At 38.8% G+C, this 23,607-nt stretch overlaps 1 non-coding gene across 1 annotated transcript; it reads left to right on the forward strand.

The window, feature by feature from the left end:
- Window positions 1-806: 806 nt before the first annotated feature.
- Window positions 807-910, forward strand: LOC123640869. The gene has a single exon (XR_006736109.1). It is a non-coding gene; the product is annotated as a U6 spliceosomal RNA (small nuclear RNA).
- Window positions 911-23,607: the final 22,697 nt, after the last annotated feature.

The following is a 23,607-nucleotide window of genomic DNA, read 5'->3' on the forward strand; positions in this document are numbered from 1 at the left end:
ACTGTTATCCAATTTTTTTTTTGAGACAGAGTCTCACTCTGTTGCCCAGGCTAGAGTGCCATGGCGTCAGCCTAGCTCACAGCAACCTCAAACTCCTGGGCTCAAGCAATCCTCCTGCCTCAGCCTCCCGAGTAGCTGGCACTACAGGCAGGCACCACCATGCCTGGCTAATTTTTTCTGTATATATTTTTAGTTGTCCATATAATTTCTTTCTATTTTTAGTAGAGACGGAGTCTCATTCTTGCTCAGGCTGGTCTCGAACTCCTGACCTCAAACATGCTGCCTGCCTCCCAGAGTGGTAGGATTACAGGTGTGAGCCACCGCACCCGGCCTGTTTTCCAAATATTTACTATTATTTATTCCTGATATATTTGAAAATCTATAGTTTATCCATTGATTATTTCATAACAAAATCATGGAATTGGAAAATGTTAGCATTTATGAAAGAAGCCAGTCACAAAAGACCACATATTGTATAATTTCATTTGTATGAAAAGTCCAGAACAGGCAGCTCCATAGTAATAGAAGCAGATTAATAAGTGTCAGGAGCCAGGGGGAGGGGATGGAAATAGGCACAGGGTTTCTTTTTGGGGTGATGAAAATGTTCTAAAATTGATTGTGGTGATGGTTGCACAACTCTGTGAATGTACTAAAAACCACTGTACACTTTCAAAAGGTGAGGTATATGGTACATACATTTTATCTCAGTATAGCTGTTAAAAAATCTAACATTCACTTCTCACTGGATTTTGAAAGATTAAAGTTTTCACTTCATTCTTCAACATTTCTCTAAAATAAGTAGGCAGGTGCTCTTTTCGGCAGCACATATACTAAAATTGGAACAATTCAGAGATTAGCATGGCCTCCGTGCAAGGATGACATGCAAGTTTGTGAAGTGTTCCATATTAAAAAAAGAAAAAAGATTAAAAAAAAAAGTGGGCAGTCTTTGGCTGGGTCTTCTGCCTAAACTTAGTTTTCCCTATTTAGGTCTACTTCCCTGTTTCCTGCACCCACATCAGCAGATTATCTTCCCAGAGCTTGGCCAGCATTTAGGATCCTACTCCCTTGCATCACCAGACTCTGCCTTTGCCAAGATGGTTCCCTCCACTGAGAAGACCAGTTTACATGGTCAGGGTCCAGATCATACGCTACCTCTCCAAGGACTTTTCCTTTCCACCTCACTGGCAGTGGTCTGTCTTCCAGAATATAAGAGGTGACATTTTGACCACGTTTTGATACCACATAGCAAGGGTTGTTAGCCTTTTATCCTGGAATCCTTGGGCCCTCACCACCCACTAGTGACCCCTTTCACCAAGTTAATGCCACAATCAATTTTCCTTATTGTAGCATCAAAGTCCCTATCTGTTATTTTGTTTGATTTTTGCTTTCTTCTGCCCATTGTGCTATCCTTGCCCTCCTCTTTTTCCTGTCTCCTCACTTCCACCCACTACCATCCCCTCCATACCTGGCTAACTTTTGCTGAATATTCAGGACTCTGGAAAAATGTCATCTCTTCCAGGAAGGCTTCTCTGACACTTCTCTTTACCCTTAGGATGCTGACTAAACTAACATAATAGCAACGGAAATGTAGAGAAATAAACAAATTTGAAAACTATCAAGAAGACAGATTTGGTAGAACTTGCTAATGTGAAATAGATGTAAAAATAAACAAATCCTAAAGATCAAGCAAAATAAGCAGTGAATTTGAGAATAAGAATTGATAACAATTTAGAGTAATTTCATATGTTTTTTTAAAGCTTGATGTCATCTGCAATTTTAATTAGATGGAGTCTCTGTATCCTGCCAAACACATCTTCCTTAAACATCCCTTTTATAATATTGCTTTATTGATTCAGGGCCTTTAATGACTCCCTCTTTGCTAAAGCACCAAGCCTAAACTCTGTCTTGCTTTAAAGGCTTTCACAGCTGGTCTAGCCCTTCCCACCCTGCTATGTCAGGCTGGCTGCTTCATCATCGAGAACAAGGTCTTGCTCATTCCTGCTTCTAGCACTTTTGCCACCCCTCACCTGCAGCAGTACTTTCCCTATGCACATCTTAGGACCATTCAAGGCTCAGCTTCAAGATCATTACTCCATGAAATCCTGCCTGGCTAGTCCATGCCTCCCTGTGCCCCTTTTGAACTTTTGAAGCATTCAGAGTTGATAGCATCCAATTTTGCATTTAATTATATATGCTCATCTTACATAGTTTTCTGTTGTTTTAATGTGTGTTAGTCATGTTTACCCCAACTAGACTATAAATTTATTGAGGGCAGGAACTATAATTTATACTTAAGATCATAAAGTCTGGAATCAGACTGTGCTTAAGGCCTGGCTCCTCTTCTTGCTAGTTATGTGGCATTGGGCAAATGGCTTGACCTCTCTATGCTTTAGTTCCTAATATTTAAAGTGGAGATAGTAAAAGTACCTATCTCACAGTGGTGGCTATAGGGCTAAATGAGGCAACTCATATGCACTGCACGGCAGACGCTCGGCACATTGTAATAGCTCAGTAAACACTAGCTATTATTATTATACTCCCACATTACTTAGCATGTCATCAAACAGTGAATAGGTACCTAAAAATTAATTTTGGCTGATTTAGTGGCATCTAAATCTCTTTTAGATGCCTAAGAGAACCAGAAACTCTGGGATTGAGGCGAAAGGGGTGTATTTGTACAGATGATAATTATTTTTAAATGTTAATAAGGATAGTTTTCTGCGCAGATGCTCAGGAGCATGTCACCATTGCCCCTGTGTCTTCACCTGACTCCTGGAGCTCAGACGAGGAATTGGAAGGATTATCTCTCTCAATTCATAAGGACCAGAGGTGAGCATTGGACTGCAAAACAGAACCGAGATGCCTAGGGTATTCTGGGTGCTAAGTACTAGCAATCTGCTAAGAATCCATACAAAAGAACCCTTATTTGTATAGTTTTCTGTTTTTGAATGCATCTACCTCAAAGAAACAAACATAAATTACTGTACTGGCTGTTGGCAGTTGAGGAAACAGTACGTCTCGTAGAGTGCAAGACAATAATAAAGGTGAGAAGAAGGTAATTAAAGACCCAAGACTGAGTTCTAAATACACACTATTATTATATTTTATATGATACCAATTACCATGCTTGCCCTTCCCCCAAGTACTCTACAAACTAAATGGTATCAACCAGATTATCTGGAACAGCCAAAGCTTTGAGTCCTATGTGGTCTCTGGACTGCATCCTGGTAAAATCCTTGTTACTCAGGTTACTATGGAGAAGACAAATTATTGTTGTTGGTGAGGAATGAGACTGCCACAGCTGATAATACCTAGATGGCCTTTGGACGTGCATAGGATCCATGTCATCATAAAAGATTGTAGAATGTGAATTGTTTTGAAAAGAAACTCTATGGGATTATTCTTCTTCTATCATATTTAAATATCATATTTTCCAAATGAAAGATTAAAAAATAAGACCAAGAGTTGGTTGAAAAGTATAATTGACTTATTATATTAGGAAGTAAAGATACAAGTCATGGAGGCTAGAAGGCAATAGTACTGAGTCACAATCCCACCTGCTTTATGATTCTCTTTGTCCAAAACCTCTTAAAGTGATGGCCATGGTCATCAGGCAAGGTGGGGTCTGATGTGGTGAGAGGCCAGGGGTGTCATGAGAAGAATCAGCACACCCAGCTTCCAGCCTGGTTCTGCCACCACCTGGCTCTGCCTCGTTGGACAAGTCACTCTACTTTTCTGATCTAAGGTTCCTTATGAGTAAGATGACCAGTGAGGGACAGGAAAATCACCTCTAAAGCTCTTTCAGCACTGGCATTTTATGATTCTGTTGAGTCTAACAAATCTATGCATTATCCTGGATTTTAGATTACCGCTTCTTTTAAAAATCAGTCTTTCTCTGGCCCCTCTTTGTCTCCCTTCCAGCATCCACATTCTGTTCCTCTTTCCCTCTGACTTTCAGTTTAGAATTTGACAAATATTCTTAAGCCTAAATGTATTGGTTACAAAAATGTACTCCTTACATTTTTTCCCCTGGAGGTGTCTGGTAGGCATCTGCTGAAAGCTTGAATTTAAATTTGTGGTTTCAAAGGAACGGGGGGAGGATGATACTGAATGCGTGGCCATGTGGAGCTGTCTCAAGGCAGTTTCCCTAGCAGGGCCAAACAGTAGTTCCACACAACGCTGACGAATATACTGCTTCTCTGTTTCCTTTCTAATGCTTCCTTACAGTCTCCATAACTGCTCTAAACCACGCGGGGTCTTTCAATGCAATCCTCTGACATAATTTCTGAGCAAGCAGTCAGCATAAAAAAGGACTAGGTCAGCTCTCTTTGTGTGTCAGTGCTTGGCAGCACAGCTCCTCTGGGATGTGTCTGCTGGCATCCACCCAGCCTATCAACAATAAAAGCTTCTCTTTGTGCTTCCAGTAAGGCATAAATAAATCTCTGTCCCACCTGTTTTCTGAGAAGAGCTGCAACCATGTCCTTTAGCTTGGGTTCAAAAAAGAGACAATGTTGCTGCTTTAAAAAAATAGTTTTTAAATGTCCACTAAGCAATTGTTCCTTTTCATGGTTCCCTGCACCCAATATTTAGATGTGTAATTTGAGTTACGGTCCCTTTAGCTACCAGGTTCTGAGACTGGACTGCTTTCCCACTTTATGCTAATTGCCTTTTTGAAGCTGCCCAGCCCTGAGGAATCCTCTTGTGTATAGAAAGTGTTAGTGAAGGAAGGAATGGCTCATCCTTTGAGCAGTAGGGAAGGCAAACCCTCCGCTGGGGCAGCACCACACAAGGGGCAGGGGCGGTGTCCTGCCTGGCTATGGCTTTAGGAACTCTAGTAACTGTCCCCAAAAAGTAAGAGGGCCAGGATATTGGCCTCTGGGGGAGTACCAGGCACCAGACCAGCATTAAAGGAAGAGTAATATAGAGTTCTTATTTAGCCAAACAAGAAAACAGTTAACCTCAGTTGCAGTCCAGACAGGTTGGATTTCTTCAACACCTCTCATTAAAAAGTACCTCTGAAACATCAGGCCTCATATTACTGTTCTGAGGTAAACATTAATCCTATTTTCTAGCAAGCTGTAGAATGAAGTCAGGCACATTATTTTCTATTGCAGTCAATATTGAAATTAAAGAAATCTGCTGAATCCATCCTCAAAACTCCATAAATGAGTCATTTCAGATGACTCATCATTGAGTTCATATGAGCAACACGTTTCCTGGGGCATTAAAAATTGAAGTAGGAATTTTTCCCTCTCACATTCCACTGGCCACGAAAGAGGACTGGAAAGACCAGATGCGAATATTTAAAAAAAAAAATCTCCTATCTGAACTTTGGTCCCTATAAAAGAAAATAGATTTCTGTGTTTGTCCAAACTTCCCCTCTCTTGTAATACCAAACTCTGCAAGAGAACTTTGCACATGTTCCCATAATTCAGACAAGTTTTTCACATTTATAAAAATTATGAAATATATAAACATAAGATTATAAGCAATATAAAAATCTAAAGCATAATTATAAAACCAATATCCATGAACTTACCACCCTCTCAAGAACTAGAATGTTACAAACTGATGGAGCTCCTGTGGTCCCTCCTACACAGCATCCCCCCCACGCCACTCCCCCATGGAAGAATGTATTTATTATTCTCTTGCTTTTCTTGATAGTTTTGCTACATATATATATGCATCCTTGGACAAATGTATTTAGTTTTGTTTATTGTCTGTATTAGTTTATTGGACACCAGTCATAATGGATTGGGGTCTACCCTAATGACTTCATTTTAACTTAATTACTTCTGTAAAGACCCTGTCTCCAAGTAAGGTCACATTCTGAGCTACTGGAGGTTAGGACTTCAACATACAAATTTTGGGTGGACACAACCCCTTACATTGTCAGAAATAGGGTTCTCAAGAAAACAAACTCTGAGATGGAGTTTAGCATGCGTGATGGTTATCAAGTCTTGTCCTTGGGATCAACATCTAGGGAAAGGAAGGAAAGGAAGCAGGATAAGGCAGAGGGAAGTCAAGTTGTAATGCAGGTCCAACAACTGCCTTGGCTAACCCTACAGGGGGCTCTGAACCCTGAAGCAACGATGGCCCTTCAGAGTTGTGCCAAGCTGGGCCAAGATGGACAGGCCTCTTTATACTACCACATCAGTCATCGGACTTGGCTACATCAAGAAGGTTATGACCTTGGGTGAGACAGCTCTCTGCAGCTGAGGCAGTCTCTGAAGGGTCTGACGGCTGAAGGCATCTGGCAACAGCACTCCAGTAGCAGGGGCAACAAGTCTCTCAGTAAAGGAGAATCTGAGCAGTATATCAGTGTCCACAATGCTGGATTTGAATTCTATAAAAATAGAGGCCAGGCATGGTGGCTCACGTCTGTAATCCTAGCACTCTGGGAGGCTGAGGCGGGAGGATCGCTCAAGGTCAGGAGTTCAAGACCAGCCTGAACAAGAGCGAGACCCCATCTCTACTAAAAATAGAAAGAAATTATATGGACAACTAAAAATATATATAGAAAAAATTAGCCGGGCATGGTGGCACATGCCTGTAGTCCCAGCTACTCAGGAAGCTGAGGCAGAAGGATCACTTGAGCCCAGGAGTTTGAGGTTGCTATGAGCTAGGCTGACGCCACGGCACTCTAGCCTGGGCAAAAGACCAAGACTCTGTCTCAAAAAAAAAAAAAGGGAAAAAAATCTCATGAGTATTTTCAAACACATTCAAAAGTAGAGAGAATAATTTAATTAACCCCTATATACCTATCATCGAGATTCATCAGTGATCAAGATTTTGCAACACTTGCTTCATCTGTTTCTCTTTTTTTAATTATTATTTAAAATCAGACTTCATGTCATTTCACCCCTACATACTTCAGTATCTATCTCTAATAAATATGGACATTTTCTTATATAACCTTAATGTCATTATCATACCTAACAAATTAACAATTCCTTGGTCCATCTTCAGATTTCCCTGATTACCCTAAAAAACTTATTTTATTTTTTTGAGATAGTGTCTCACTCTGTCACTCCAGCTAGAGTCCAGTGGCATCATCATAGCTCACTAGAACCTCAAACTCCTGGACTCAAGTAATACTTCTGCCTCAACCTCCTGAGTAGCTGGGACTACAGATAAGCACCACCACACTTGGCTGATTTTTCTATTTTTTGTAGAGATGGTGTCTTGCTCTTGCTCAGGCTGGCCTTGAGCTCCTGGCCTCAAGCAATACTCCTGACTTGGCCTCCCAAAGTACTAGGATTACAGGCATGAGCTACCAAGCCCAGCCCTCAGTGGTTTATTTAACTTGCTCCTCTATTCTCCATATTACCTGTAAATGAGAAGTTAGCTCGACTGCTTGGGTAGATCCAGATTCAAAGGTTTACATCATGGGTAGTGCTGTATGCTTCGTATTGCATAAAGAGGCGCACAATTTCTAGTTATCCAACTATTAGAGATGCTAAGACAGGTTCAAGTTGTGACAACCTATTCCCCCCATTGTAAAATGCCCCATCAACCTTTCTTGTAATGGTATCATCCTTTGATGATCTTTCCCTTAATCACTGATTTGATATTACAGGTTGCAAAGTGGTGATTTTCTAATTCTGTACTTTTTCCTGCATTCAAAAATTTTTATGTATTTATTATTATTTTTTAACTAGTCCCAGTCAACCTCAAACTTTTTCCTACATTTATTAGCTAAAATGATTTTGTAAAGAAGTGCTATTTGATTGCCTAAAACAGTTCATATAGAAAAGCGAGGATAAAGTTTAATTCTTTCCCTTTAAATTGCCAGTTTTCAGAATATAGTGATGAATGTTTTTTGTTTTCTCTCTTTAAAAATCTCATGAATTCATGATTTAAAAAATACGATTAGTGTGTTTCTTTCAATTGCAGTAATCGTTCTTTTGAATGCTTAGAGTGTCCCTTTTTGCCTCAATAGGAACTTCATGTTGGCTCCTGTGCCCTTTTGACAATCCCACTAATTTTTTGGATAACTTCCTTGCTTTCTGGAATAACACAATGTATTACTAACAGGCATATCTTGCACATTTTATACTTCAGACCAGAAATTAACCATTTCTCCAAGAAGCCCTGATTTTTTTTTAGTAGAATATAGTTTAAAAAATTTTTTTGTTGTAGAATAATTTTAGATTCACAGAAAAATTGCAAAGGTAGTACAGAGAAATTCCATGTACCCTACATCTAGTTTCTTCTATTATAAATATCTTATATTACTATGGTACATTTTTCCCAATTAATGAACCAATATTATTAACTGAAGTCCATACTTTATTCAGATTTCCTTAGTTTTTACCTAATGTATTTTTCTGTTCCAAGATCCCATCCACGATACAACATTACAGTTAGTCATCATGTCTCCTTACGCTTCTCTCGGCTATGACAGTTTCTCAGAGAAGAATTTCTGGGTCATATGGTAACTCAGTGTTTAACCTTTTGAGAAACTGCCAAACTGTTTTCAAAATGGCTATACTATTTTACCTTCCTACCAGCAATGTATGAGCGTTTCAATTTCTCATTCTCAACAACCCTTGTTATTATCTGTGTTTTTTATTATAGCCCTTCTAGTGAGTGTGAAGTGATATCAGATAATTTTTTAATTTCAAAATATTAATGGGATACAAATCTTTTTGTTACATGGATGTCTTTTATAATGCTTAAGTTGGGCTTTTGGTGTGCCCATCACCTGAACAGTGTTCATCGTACCCGATAGGTAGGTTTTATAGACATTTGTTTTTAATCATAGAATTTTCTTGTATCTCTGCTCTTTTCCCAACACATCTTCCATGGTAGGAAATTTAATCAGCCTCCTGAGTAGTTGGGACTACAGCTACTATTAAATTTAATTTAATGCTTATAGTTTATTGCTAATAAATATCTTTAAAAGTAGAAAGAGAATGAAACCCAAATTTAGATACACACAAGATCAAGACTTTATGAGTTTCTGTCTTCTTATGTGTATAAAATAAAGATAATAAGAATATCTATTTCACATAGTTGTATAGATTAAATAAGATCACAGATGTAAAAACTCTCTGTAAACTGTAAGCTACTATACAAGTATCATTATTACTAACTATGTGGGGTGGTGGAGAAATAAAATATTTTCATTAATGATGCTCCTTCATATGATGTTGCACTAGACTTTAAGCTCCTAAAGGAGTGAAGCCATATCTGATTAATCATTTAGTTCTTAATAGTGTCTAAAACATGCTTGTGCCTATAACTTTCTCCTTTGCTCTCCTTTACTTAGACTCTCAGGGAACACCGAGACCCCTAGTCAGGAATTATTTGCATGCTTTTTTGGTTTAAGGAATTCTTCAAGATTCACTTTTCAACTGTCTTCTTAGGTTGTTAGAACTTCTGCAGGCAGGGGCTCTCCTGGGTCTCTAACTTGTTTGCTTCACATCATGCCTTCTCTTCTTGTTTCAAACATTTGGATTGAGCAATTCACCTTTAGAATGTGGTAACTTTAGCACTACTAGCCTGGAAACTTGAAAGGCCATTGCATCTGGCTATATATCACACCTTATATCTCACCTCTCTGCCTAGTCTTGACATAGGACAGTACTAACTGCAGCATATGAGAAGGGATGCCAGACACTCATGTTCTGTTAGTTACCAAATCCTGAAAGTCTGCCTCTGAAATCTCTAACATTGGATGTTTTCTTTCCATTTGCACTGCCACTAGCCTAGCTCAGACTTCCATTACCTCTTGCATCTTTCAAATCATATGTTCATCTTCAACTGACTTTACCAGTAGATCATAGCATAACTGGAAAGGAAATAAGGATAGTGTGAATTCTGTTTTAAAATAGGACACCAGTAGTAAACTGAGCCTTGGTATATACAAAAAGTTAGTACAGCGAATTTCAAACAGTAGGTTACCATTCATTAGTGGGTCAAGAAATCAACTTAGTGAGTTATGACCAGCATTTAAAAAATGAAATAGGGTTGGGCGAGATGGCTGACGCCTGTAATCCAGGCTCTCTGGAAGGCCGAGGTAGGACGATTGTTTGAGTTTAGGAGTTCAAGACCAGCCTGAGCAAGAGCAAGACTGTCTCTACTAAATATATAAAAATTAGCTGGGCATCGTGGTGGGTGCCTGTAGTCCCAGCTACATGGGAGGCTGAGGCAAGAGGATCACGTCAGCCCAGGAGTTTGAGGCTGCAGTGAGCTATGGTGATGCCATTGTACTCTACCCAGGGTGACAGAGCAAGACTCTGTCTCAAAAAAAGAAAAGAAAAAGAAAAAGAAAAGAAATAGAATAGGATAAATAATACAGAGGGTATTAGGGCATTATGTATGCTAAGAGTATTATTTTGTTTTGGATATATAATATAAAAGCAAAATGTGGCTGCGCCAGTGGTTTACACTGTAGTCCCAGCAACTTGGAAGGCTGAGGCAGGAGGGTTACTTAAGCCCAGGAGTTTGAGGCTGTAGTGAGCTATGAGCGTACCACTGCACACCAGCCTGGGTAACAGAGTGAGATCCTGTCTCTGAGAAAAAAAAATTACTGGAAAAACCTAAATATAAGTTTTGATCTACATTTAGCATGAAAAATTAAACCACAAGACTCATAAAGGGTTAGAAAGACTGCTTGGTTTTGAACTCTGGCTCTGTTACATACTTGGTAACTTTTGGCAACTTAAACTTTTTATATCTCAATTTTGTCATCTGTAAAATGGGGATAATAGTATCTGTCTCTGACAATTGTAGTGAAGAATGAATGGATTAATGCAAGTATAATGCCTAGAACAGAGCCTGGCACATAGTAATAACTTAAGAAATGTTAGATATTTTTATAGATATTCTCAAATCACTTAGCAATAGGAAGGATTTTTACATCCCATTTTTCTAATAACTACTATTTAAAGTCAGATCATAAAGCTTCTCACATGCAGTGAGTAAGCCAATCAACTATAGATTTCAATAAAGATTCTTTGGCTGATCAGCTCAGAATCCAAAAGCCATCCACAGACACTATAATGAGAAAACTGTGCCATCCCTGCAACTTGCTTTGTATCTTCACTCGTAGACACTCCCACATATAGTCAACCCTCTGAGAAGACTTGGATCATACTATAGCCTGTCCTGAGTTAAATGGTGAACACATCCCAGGTTGGTTTTTTTGCTAAAAAAATATACATAGATATAGATATACATATACCTATAGATAGGTAGATATAGATATACATATAGATAGGTAGATATAGGTATACATATAGATATAAATATGGTGAACACAAATTCTACCAGGTCTTTTGCTTGAGAGAACATGCTATATACCCTCATTTAATAAAACTTATATTAGCACACATCACTGAGCAAATGACTTCCTTCATTTATATGATACAAGAAATCTAGCAATATGATGCCAGGATGCCAAGGATGGGCTCTGTTTCACTGAAGTTAGAGTGCTGGCACATTGCTCTTTAAGAACTCCTCTCCTAGTGATTTTCAGATAAATTTTTAACTGGCACTGGGGGAGGGGAGGAAGACTTAATTTGTATATTTGTCAATTTCCGTGATGTAAATATTCCCATCATGGCCAATTTCAAGCTACCTATGTGATGTCGCTGAACATAGAGTTGGGAATAATATATACGATTGATTTGCGAGAGCCCTTACAAGTAGCCACCAGCACACCAGCTTGTATTGTAACTATTTCATATTTTCTGCTCAGTGCATATGTAAGAAGGGAAGCTTTTTAAAATTAAAATATATATGTATATATATCTCAAATGTTTCTTTGTCCTAAGAATATCAATTCAATGGACTTTTTGATTATGCAAAGAGAAAGCAAAGATTTTATTCTGAAATGAAAATTTTGAGACATTATGGCTCCAAAGGACTGAACCAAGCTCAGGATAATGTAAAAGGCTACAGTCCCCCCAGATTGTCCTTTTAAAAAAGAATTTTTTTCTAAATTACAATTCAGACCACACACGGTCCCAAAAATGATCTCCTATTCTTATTAGACAAGAAAAGGAAGAAAGTGCATTCCTACTGGATGAAAGTAAGAAGAAAGAAAAAAAGAAAGAAAGAGAGAAAAGAAAGAGATCAGATGAATGCAGGAGGCTCTAGGAGCCTCACCCACATTGAAAAAGAACTAGGTTGACTTGACTGGGATTGCAGAGCCCAACTGGAATCACCCATCTAAAGACCCTGCAGTATTATTTCAGGGAATAACCTAGATTTGGGGAAATCCAAGGATGGAGAATTTCTGGGATCTGGAGGATCATTGTGGTAGGGCCCTTGTGGCCGGGCCCACCCTGAAGTGTGCAGACATTCTGAATCTCAACCATCCTACAAGGGGACAGAGGGACTCCAGAGCCTGTGCTCTTCACCTTGACACAAGATTGTACTATGCAATTTATTTCCATATAGAAGGCATTCTCTATTAAATAAAATATGCAGAATAATGGTTGAGAATCAAACACTGAAGCCAGATAGACTCAGATTTAAATTTTCATTTTGCTACTTACTGCTGTGAGAGACCTTGGGCATATTATTTAACTTCTCTAGATTTCAGTTTCTTTAACTGAGAAACATAGTGAATGTAATTGTTCCTACCTCCTAGAATTATTTTGAGGATTAAATTAGATGATAAATATGAAGTTCTTAGCCTTCACTAGGTGTTGTAATCACAACAATAAATCTCTTCAGACCCTTTTTTGGAGTCTAGGTACCTGACCTAAACAGATATTTACGTCATCTCAACATTAATGTTTTTTTTTTTGTTTTTTTTTTTTGAGACAGAGTCTCACTTTGTTGCCCGGGCTAGAGTGAGTGCCGTGGCATCAGCCTAGCTCACAGCAACCTCAGACTCCTGGGCTTAAGCGATCCTACTGCCTCAGCCTCCCGAGTAGCTGGGACTACAGGCATGAGCCACCATGCCCGGCTAATTTTTTTTTTGTATATATATATTTTTAGTTGGCCAGATAATTTCTTTCTATTTTTAGTAGAGACGGGGTCTCACTCTTGCTCAGGCTGGTCTCGAACTCCTGACCTCGAGCGATCCACCCGCCTCGGCCTCCCAGAGCTAGGATTACAGGCGTGAGCCACCGCGCCCGGCCTCAACATTAATGTTTTCTAAATCTCAGTTCAGATTTTGCAGTTGTTTCCAAGTTCATAGCTATGACTAGCCTGCATGTGTACAGGATGGCTTAAATAAGTGGATTGTACTGATTTCTGGGGTTCATCTAAGAACCGAGAGATTTGACTTTGAAAGATGATGTCAGTCATTTCTGGGAATGGTGCTGGCATGGATCTTTAATCAGAATCTTCTGGATTCCTATATGGAAATGATACCATTATTTGTACCATAGCATCTATGGACACTAAGGTGATATGAAGCTGTCAGCAAATGCTGATGAGACTACACTGTCTCAGAATTGGAAGTCACCTAAATTTGGTGAAATCTTTCTTGTCTGTGTTCCTTGTCCCAGATTTTTATTATGCATTTAGTTAAAGCTGGTGACAACAGAATACAAATCTTATTTTAATTAAACCTTTCCACAGTGTCCTGTCAGTGCTCTGCACTGAAGGAACCAGCATTCGTGAATAGGAAGCTGAGGATGAACTCTGTGAGAAGCCTCCATTTTACACTGATTTTCACTGAACACAAGATGGACTGTTTGCTGTAAAACCACTGGGGATAACGGGTGCTGGATTTTTTGCTACGATTTTTATCTCTGGTGTTTCTGGCACTGGCTAAGTTTTCAGGCAAACAGAGGAATGAAGGACCTAGCAACAATCGCTGGGGAGCTTCCTGGTTGCTAGCAACAGTAAATACCACTGAGACACAGACACAAAGACTCAACCTTTCACATGCACACAATGAAACCTGGAGCCTGGTTTCTTATTTCAGATACAACAGAGTCCTCCAGGTAGAGTGCAACAGCTTCTTCTTTCTCCCCTTTATATTAGATTTTTAAAATTTTGTACAGAAACACATACTTCCCAGAATCCTATACGACCATCTTGCTTCTAAATTTGTCCAAGAACACTAATATTCTAACCTCTGTCTCAGTACCATCACTTTTTACTATTTTGAAGGAGAAATGGAAGGAAATGGTGCTGTTTATTTGACTTGAGAATTTTAAATAATGTGTGACTTGTTTAACTTGTTTGTAATTGCCTGCATTCTGTAAGAGTCACAGTTGATTTTCACCCTTCTGAAAATATTCAGGAATAGTATCTGAAAGATCTTCTTCTCCAAGTTTATTCTCTAATTTGTTTTTAGAAAAGGTAGAAGCATACAGAATATGAAATACAGCACTGGCAATTTAAGGTTTTTCCATGACTCATTCAAGGAAATTGCATAATGGCCTTTCCCTGCCAAGTTCACACACTCTTCTCAAATATCTTGCTATTTTCTTTATTCTATCCCTTTATTCCCCAACCCCTGTCTCTCTTTCCCTCTTTTCTATATACTATCATTTTTTTTCTCTTTTCTGTAAGGCTGTAAAACACTCTAGGGTATTGTCACGTGATACACAAGGTGACAAGGAAATTTGAAATACCCCCAACCTTGCTAGTCTGTCTCCTAGCAACTGTATAATGGGTTGCTTAGTAACGCAGGGGGTGAAAGTCACTCTTACATATCTAAAAATACTGAAATCGTTTTAGAAAGATTAATAGTGGGCTTATTTATTAAAATATACTAAATCCATAGACAATCTTAGCACATAGGAGATTTATTTCAGGCTGTGCTATCTTCAGTAAACCTCCACATCTCTTATAGTCTATATACAGTGCTAGAATAACAGATTGCTGTTCATATAAGCAAATGAAGGAAAAAACCAGCAGCCTTTTCTAACCCTTTCTCTTCTATACATGGATAATCAATGTTTAAGTCTAAAGGAGAATGAAGAAATGTTTCCTAAATGATCATTTAGGCTGGGCAGATGAAGAAAAACGCAGCCTTTTCTAACTCCTTCTCTTCTGCACATGCATAATCGGTTTTTAAATCTAAAGGAAGATGGAGAAATGTTTCTTAAAATGCCCTTTCAGGTTGGGCTTCACTGGGAGTTGTGTCTTTAGGGTTACAACCTTAAAGAGAGTAACTCTTAGTCAACTTATCCAGGGGTTATTAGAATTTAGAAATAACTGAACCACAGCAAACACTAAAATTGTTTAGTTCCAAATGATACATTATTAATTCTAAGAGAACAGTATTTACTGAATTAGATATATTGAATCAGCTCTCTGTGAAGGAACTGGGAATCCATATTTTTAAATAGTACCCCAATTACTTCAGCACATTTAGGAAACACTGGTATACAGGATCATTCTAACACCTTACAGACAGATAGCTTCTATTAATATTTTGGTCTTACATTTATGCTTGTAATGCTAGAAGAGATAACTGCAAAGACCGAGTCAGTCCTAAATATTCTGCAACATCCTCCCCTTCAACTAGGCCTATTGTGGATTTTTTGTTTTTTTTTCTTTTTTTGAAGAGACAGAGCCTCACTCTGTCACCTGGGCTGGAGTTCAGTGGCACGATCATAGCTCACTGCAGCCTCAAATGTCTGGGCTCAAGTGATCTTCCTGCCTCGGCTAATTTTTTTATTTTTTTGTAGAGACAGGGACTCGCTAAGTTGCCCAGAATCCCTGACCTCAAGTGATCCTCCTGTCTCGGCCTCCCAAAATGCCAGGATTACAGGCGCAAGCCACCACTTACAACTGGCCCTTTGGCTAATAAAATTGGTCAAGCTTTGAATATTAATCATTTATTCATTCTGCAAATATTTATTAAGACAATTTTGAAATATAGTTGACACAATTTAGTGATCAGTTGGGATTAACTTAAATGAATTAACATAAACTACTTAGAATAGTGCCTGGAACATAGGGATATGTGAGGTTATTATTATTAATATTTTAATCTAGCATGGTAGACCAGAAAGATGGTACAATGAACTGATATTGAGAATATGGAATAACTGAGAATGTGGAGAATATAAAATACTGAGGAAAATAATGGAGAAAAAGAACTAATTCCATTTACATTTACTGCATTTGAAATGTCTGATTTTAAATAATGTGTGACTTGTTTAACTTGTTTGTAATTGCCTGCATTCTGTAAGAGTCACAGTTGATTTTTTTGAGACTATAAGTCTCAAAGATGAAGATGTGTTATACAAGACATTTTAAAAATGAATTCTGACTTTTTGTGTGGCTAGCTATACATAAAAATGAACCAGTTGTAATTCCTCAGTATTTTATATCCAAGAAGATCACTTCATCTATAAACATTTGAAGGCACTAAATGGTTTATTTTTTATTTTTGAGACAGAGTCTCACTTTGTTGCCTGGGCTACAGTGCCATGGCATCAGCTTAGCTCACAGCAACCTCAAACTCCTGGGCTCAAGCGATCCTTCTGCCTCAGCCTCCCAAGTAGCTGGGACTACAGGCATGTGCCCCATGCCCGGCTAATTTTTTCTATATATTTTTAGTTGTCCAGCTAATTTCTTTCTATTTTTAGTAGAGACAGGGTCTCGCTCTTGCTCAGGCTAGTCTCGAACTCCTGAGCTCAAACGATCCACCCACCTCGGCCTCCCAGAGTGCTAGGATTACAGGCGTGAGCCTGGTTTTTTGATCACTAGTCCATCTGTCTCACCCTGCTTTATCTGCAATGTGGAATTAATTAAGATAAGGATTTGAGAAGAAAGAAAGAAACCCACATTTGGAAGGTTGGGGGAGGGGACTCTGGAGCTTTTTTTGATTACTATTAAATCCCTGTAGCCAGTGTACCATGGCAACCGTCCTAGCCTGCCACCTATTTCCATCTGCTTTGGAGAAGGAATGGGGCTGGACAGAGGTGGTTCAATGTGTGCATTCTTGTGAGTATAAAACGCAACCAAATTATAAATTGTGCCTCATGAAAACTGAGATTATCTATAGTCATCTCCATTTCCTTCTCTTTCTTCTCTTCTCAGGATGCCTTTGAGCCTCTTCAAGTTTTGTCCCCTTTTTACAAATGTCAGATTTCATCAGTAGGCTTGGGTAAACCACCACTTCAATTTACCAGAGCAAAATTACAAATTAGAATGTGTATCTCAAGACATAAATACTTTGTTAAAAAGAGTGATTCAGGCCGGGCGCGGTGGCTCACGCCTGTAATTGTAGCCCTCTGGGAGGCCAAGGCGGGTGGATCACTCAAGGTCAGGAGTTCGAGACCAGCCTGAGCGAGACACCGTCTCTACTAAAAATAGAAATAAAAATTATCTGGACAACTAAAAAAAAAAAATATATATATATATATATATACAATTAGCCTGGCATGGTGGCGCATGCCTGTAGTCCCAGCTACTCGGGAGGCTGAGGCAGTGGGATCGCTTAAGCCCAGGAGTTTGAGGTTGCTGTGAGCTAGGCTGACGCCACAGCACTCATTCTAGCCCGGGCAACAGAGTGAAACTCTGTCTCAAAAAAAAAAAAAGAGTGATTCAGTAAATGAATGAACATCAAATGAGTGACTTCAAAGCACTGTATTCCAATGCCATATATATTTATATTTTTAACTTGGTTCTTTCTACCAACAGAGATATGTTTTTAATATTACAGAGAACAGGTATTTATTATGTTATTTTATAAGTCTTACTTCTGGAATAGAAATCCATTAATATTTATCTCTGCTATACACATAAAAATCCTTCCCAGAATAGATAAAGCCAGGTACTAGAATGACCAGAATGATAATTCTTACTATAGTTATCTAGAAAAAGGTATTATTTAGTAATATTACATTGTGTTGACCAGAGTTTGAGAAAAAGAATGTTAAGCTTTAAATAAAATTCTGAAGTCTAGATATGGGGTCACATTCTTACCTAAATTGTTAGAGTTGGAATTTGACCAAAGTAAATTCAGGGGATAGTCTTTAATGGCCACACATAGTAAAAGCCAATTCATTCAATATATTGATAGGCGATGAACCCTAAAATGAAAATAAATGTAAATTCAGTGTATCATCATAATCATGTTCATTCCCTTGTTTAAATTTAGAGTTTGAAGTGTGTTTTGCTAGAGAATTTAAGGGAAACCTAGTTGCTTAAATTTACCCATTTACACTCAAACATGCACTGAGAAGGTAGTGTGACATGGACAGGTGTGGTCATTTCACAAGGGATGCAGAGGCAGTGATATGGCGTAAAGTGGACACCACAGTGAACTGTCAGCACCTCGAAAACCAGACAACCAGCTTCATCATCTTTGTGTCCAGCAGCTCCTACACTGACCTCTGTCTCACAGCACTCATCACAGCATATTGTAGTAACACTTTCCATCCTTGGACCTTGAACTCCTCTGGGGCAGGAAATATTTTTTATGTCTTTTATGCTAAGCCCTTGCTGTATACTAATGTCTTTGTCAGTAAATCCAATGAGCACTCCTCTGTCCTTATTTAACAACTCCTTGGGAGTATTTGATATTATTTAGCACCCTTTCCTGACATCCTCTCCTTCCTTTGTTTCTGTAACATCAATGTGTTCTGCCTTACTTCCTCATTCTTTGGCCACTCTTTGTTTCATTTTCTGACACATTTTTCTCTTGCAGTCCTTTACTGTTTTTAATTTCTTAAATCTGTCCCCAAATCTGGTAACTCAACCTCTTAAATATCCCCCAAATCTATCTCTTTCCCATTCAGTGGCATAACTTGAAATTCCGGGTTATAATTGGACAATTCTATTCCCAAACCATACCACCAGCATTATAATCATGCTGTTGTCATTAGACTCCAAATATACATCTTCACTCCTCTAGTCCTGACCTTTCTCTGAGCAGTGCCAATCTCATATTCCCAGTAGCCTCCAAGACTTCTGTCCTCAATCTCTCTATTGCCTCAAATGGTGTGACATTCAACTTGCCAGATCACGTCGATTGAACTTTTCTGCCCTCAATACCTTCCCCCCAGGCCGGGCACAGTGGCTTATGTCTGTAATCTTAGCTCTCTGGGAGGCTGAGGCGAGCGGATCGTTTGAGCTCAGGAGTTCGAGACCAGCCTGAGCAAGAGCGAGACCCCCATCTCTACTAAAAAAAATAGAAAGAAATTAGCTGGACAACTAAAAAATATATGGAAAAAATTAGCCGGGCATGGTAGCACATGCCTGTAGTCCTAGCTACTCGGGAGGCTGAGGCAGGAGGATCGCTTGAGCCCAGGAGTTTGAGGTTGCTGTGAGCTACGCTGATTCCAGGACATTGTAGCCCCAGCAACAGAGTGAGACTCTGTCTCAAAAAAAAGAAAAAACAAACAAACAAACAAACACCTTCCCCCCAATACACACACAAATGTATTTCCTGCTCAGACTTGTATCCCTTCTCAACTTCCCTATTTCTTAAATAGCACTGCTACCATTTCATTCCCTTAGTCTTTAAGGCTAAAAACTTCAAGGTTTAATTTTGACTCCTTCCTTTTTACCATGTTCAACCAATCACCACCAGGATTCTTCCTTTGAATGGTCTCTTCTATTATCCATTTCTATCCATTCTCACTGTAATTACGATGGGCTGAGACCTTCTGCTTAGATTATTGCAATAACCTCCTTCTTAGTCTCTTTTTCTCCTGTCTTTTTCCCTACTCCACACACCAGTCAGATTAATTTTATGAAAATGCTGTTCCTTTCATAAATTTGTCACTCTTTCCCATAAGAAGATAAAAGCTTCACACTGTATATGGACTCAAGCCCAAACTCCTTCAGACTGAAGTTCAAAACACTTTGTTAACTAGCTCTACCCTTTCCATATAAACACAACACTCACAATTCCATTGCATGCTCGAAGTCAATTTCTTTGTCTACCCTTACACAGGCAGCAGATTGTCATTATGATGTCTTTGCTAATGTTATTTTCTCTATCTAAAGTACTCATTCCACTCCCATCCCATTCAAGTTTAAGAGCCACCATTTCTTTCCCTTTTTTTCCAGAGACAGAGTCTTATTCTGTTGCCTGCCTGGAGTGCTGTGGTGTCAGCCCAGCTCACAGCAACCTCAAACTCCTAGGCATAAGTAATCCTTCTGTCTCAGCCTCCTGAGTAAGTGGGAATACAGGCATGGGCCACCATACCCAGAAGAGCCACCATGTCTAATGAAGCCTTGCATGATAAACACTAGTTCAATTTGAGATACCTGTAAGAAAACAAGCCAGAGATTGGAAGTTTACTATATGATCTGAAGCTAAGAAGAGCTATCATTAAGTCATCAGCATATAAAAAGGATTTGAAGCCTTGGGAATGAATACACTCACTATCCACTAAGAATGGATGAGATCATTCCATGAGATCATGAGCAAAAGGTCTAGGACACTGGAAAATGAGGAAAAGGTCTAGGACTGAACTTTGAGAAATCCAACATTTGAAGATCATGGAAAGGAGGAGGAACCAGCAGAGACTGACTAGAAACAAAAATGTAGGAGGGAAACCCAGAAAATGTAGAGTTTTTGAGGCCAAAGGAAGAAAGTATCTCAAGAAGGAGATAATTGTCAACTGTGACAAAACTTATCACAGATTAACAAGAACTAAAAAGTGTCCAGTGGACTAGCAACAAACGTGGAGGGACTTTAGTTTAAAGGAGTGGTAGGAGCAGAATCCAGATTGGAATGGATTTAAGGATAAATAGGAGGTATAAGAAGTAGAAAAAAAGTGTTAGACCATTGTTGTTTCCTACATAAATTATGATACGGGGGTCAAGCAATCAATTCAACAAGGTCCCTTTCCATAAACACACAAATACATGTCCTTCTCAAACCTACATAAATGTAGAAGTCTTAATTCTTCAATTAGGTTGGAAGAGTCTATAGAAAAAAGACCATGCTACTACCTTTGAATTCCCCACCACCTAGGATGGTCTGGGACTCACTATAGACACTTTGTAAATGTTTGTTGAATATAAATGGTAAAATAATTTATTAAATACTTTTACACTACTAACCATGATAACAGTTAATGAAAATATGCACAGAGAGCTGCTCATTTAATTCAATAAACATGTATATAATGTCTACTGTATGTTAGGTACTTTGATAGGAACTACGATTCACATTTTAATGGAGGAGACATATAGAAATGCAAACAAATAATTAAAATTCCACAAATATTATGAAAAAATGTTTTATGCTAATATTATTGTGTACAAAAATGAATCCATTAACAGAATACTTATACATGTATATTGATGTAAGGTTAAAGAAATTGGCGACAAAAATGAGAAGTGAAGCCCAGGCTCAATTGCTGAAACCTGTAATCCCAGTACTCTGGAGGAATAAATAGGTGGGAGGATTGCTTGAGGCCAGGAGTTCCAGACCAGCCTGGGCAAAATAGCAAGACTCTATCTATGTAAAAATACTTTAAAAATTAGCCAGGTGTGGTGGCACATGTCTGTAGTTCCAGCTACTGGTGAGACTGAGGCAGGAGGATTGCTTGAGCCCAGGAGTTCGAGGCTACAGTGAGCTATGATCTCACCATTGCACTCCAGCCTGGGTTACAGATCAAGACCTTGTCTCAAAAAAAAAAAAAGAAATTAACTTTTTTTTTTTTGAGATAGGATCTTGCTCTGTTCCCCTAGCTAGAGTGCAGTGGTGTCATGATAGCTCACTGCAACCTCAAGCTCCTGGGCTCAAGTGATCATCCTGCCTCAGCCTCCTGAGTAGCTGAGACTACAAGTGTGTGCCACCATCCCCAGGATTTTCTGTTTTATGTAGAGATGGGATCTTGCTCTTGCTCAGGCTGGTCTTGAACTCCTGGCCTCAAGCTACCCTCGCACCTTAGCCTCCCAAAGTGATAGAATTAGCAGGTGTGAGCCACCGGGCCCAGCCCTGAAGTGAACTACTAAAAAAATTTTTTGGCCAGATGCAGTGGCTCACACCTGTAATCCTAGCACTTTGGGAGGCCAAGGCAGGAGGACTGCTTGAGCTCAGGAGTTTGAGACCAGCCTAAGCAAGAGTGAGACCCCATCTCTACCAAAAAGAAAAAGAAAAAAAAATTTTTTTTTTTTTACTTTCCACAGTTTGAATGCTATTACATCAGATAATGAGGAGCAAAAAGAAGAGATTGGTTATTTCCCCTGATCTCTGATTTATATATTTAAGATTATCAGTGTGCTAGTAGTCTATTTCTGACCTAGATCTTGTTGTTACTTATGCCCAAGGAGAGGAAAAAACCCTCATTTACATAAGGAACAAAATGGCTCTGAGAAAGAATTACAAAGAATCAATTGCATGAACCCTTCTCTTTTTTATTTAATCCTCTGTAAATTGCATAAAGAACTGAGACTATTGGAGAAAAGACATATTTCTTAATTAATCTTTTTATGTGTAAAGAAAACAAAATTCAAAACTCTGCCTCTCTTTCCAAAAAGAAGACTTGTACACTTTACCATTGTCCAGCAGTCTGATTTATTTTATTAAAACTGTGAAAGTATTTTGAATGAGCTACTTATTAATCCTTATGCTCTCTCATGCCATTTAATTCTTATTTTTGTTAAATGGACTTCTGGGTTCAGAAAGAAGCATTTAACTCATCCTTAATCCTCCCGTCTCTTTACTGAAATATACTTTTATTTGTTAAAGGGATGGAGATCAGATGATGTTGAGAATTATTTTTCCTACAAAATATGCAATAAGTAGATAAAATGGTTTATGTGTTGGGTTTTATTTTTTCTAGAGAAGACTACTGCAGCAAATTTGAACAAGTAAAGCAGAGCTGTGGATGGCAAGGCTAGAAAAATCCATGGCTGCCTTTGTCACACCACAACCTGCAGCAGCTGTCTTAAGTCCCTCCCTCCCACGCCCTGCTCTGCCTGCCAGCCCAGCAGGAATGAATGGGCTCTGCAGAGCACTGTAAATAGCGCTGCAGACCTTGAAAATCTGTCACTTAAAAACCAAAAGGAAAAAATATCCACCAAAATACAAATTTTCAACTTTGGTAGCCAACAAACCTCTTTACCTGTGAAATTTCATCAGAAACATCAAATGATATCAAGTCCAGAGACTTATTCTGTGTAGCCCATCATTGCTGATAATGGAACCTTTCTAAATAGCAAAAGAATGTTACTGCAATTCATTTCCTATGGGCGAAAGCAAAGCCTTTTTGTCTGAAGGGGCAATTGAGCAACCATCAGAGTGTCTAGTTGAATAGCAACGGTGTGAGGCTGCCTACAATTCCCACAGTTAGAAGCCCAACCGCAGAGGAGGATATTTACCAAATTCACACACAAACTACATAAAAATGAAATGCAGTTATTGAGCTGACATTGCACAGTTGTCTGTGGATGGAGGCAACATTAGAAAATGGTCTTCTCTTTATACAACTCTCCTTTTTAATTTGTGTCTTGGTTATCATCATTATTATTATTTTTGCTTGTTACTTTCCAGAAAAAAGAACAATGCAGAAATATAACTGCACACACATGTAGTGCTAGCTTCCGAACTCAATTCTTTCTCCTTCTATTTTTCCAATTCTGTATCAGGAAAGATGATTCCTAGGGACAATGCACCACACAAAATATATTACATAGACTTCTCATAAAGGAATAGCTCTAGTAAACTATTCAACTACTGTATATTCATTAGCTCTTAATTACTGCCAT

This window comes from Lemur catta, chromosome 6 (genome assembly GCF_020740605.2).
Source record: "Lemur catta isolate mLemCat1 chromosome 6, mLemCat1.pri, whole genome shotgun sequence".
NCBI lineage: Eukaryota > Metazoa > Chordata > Mammalia > Primates > Lemuridae > Lemur > Lemur catta.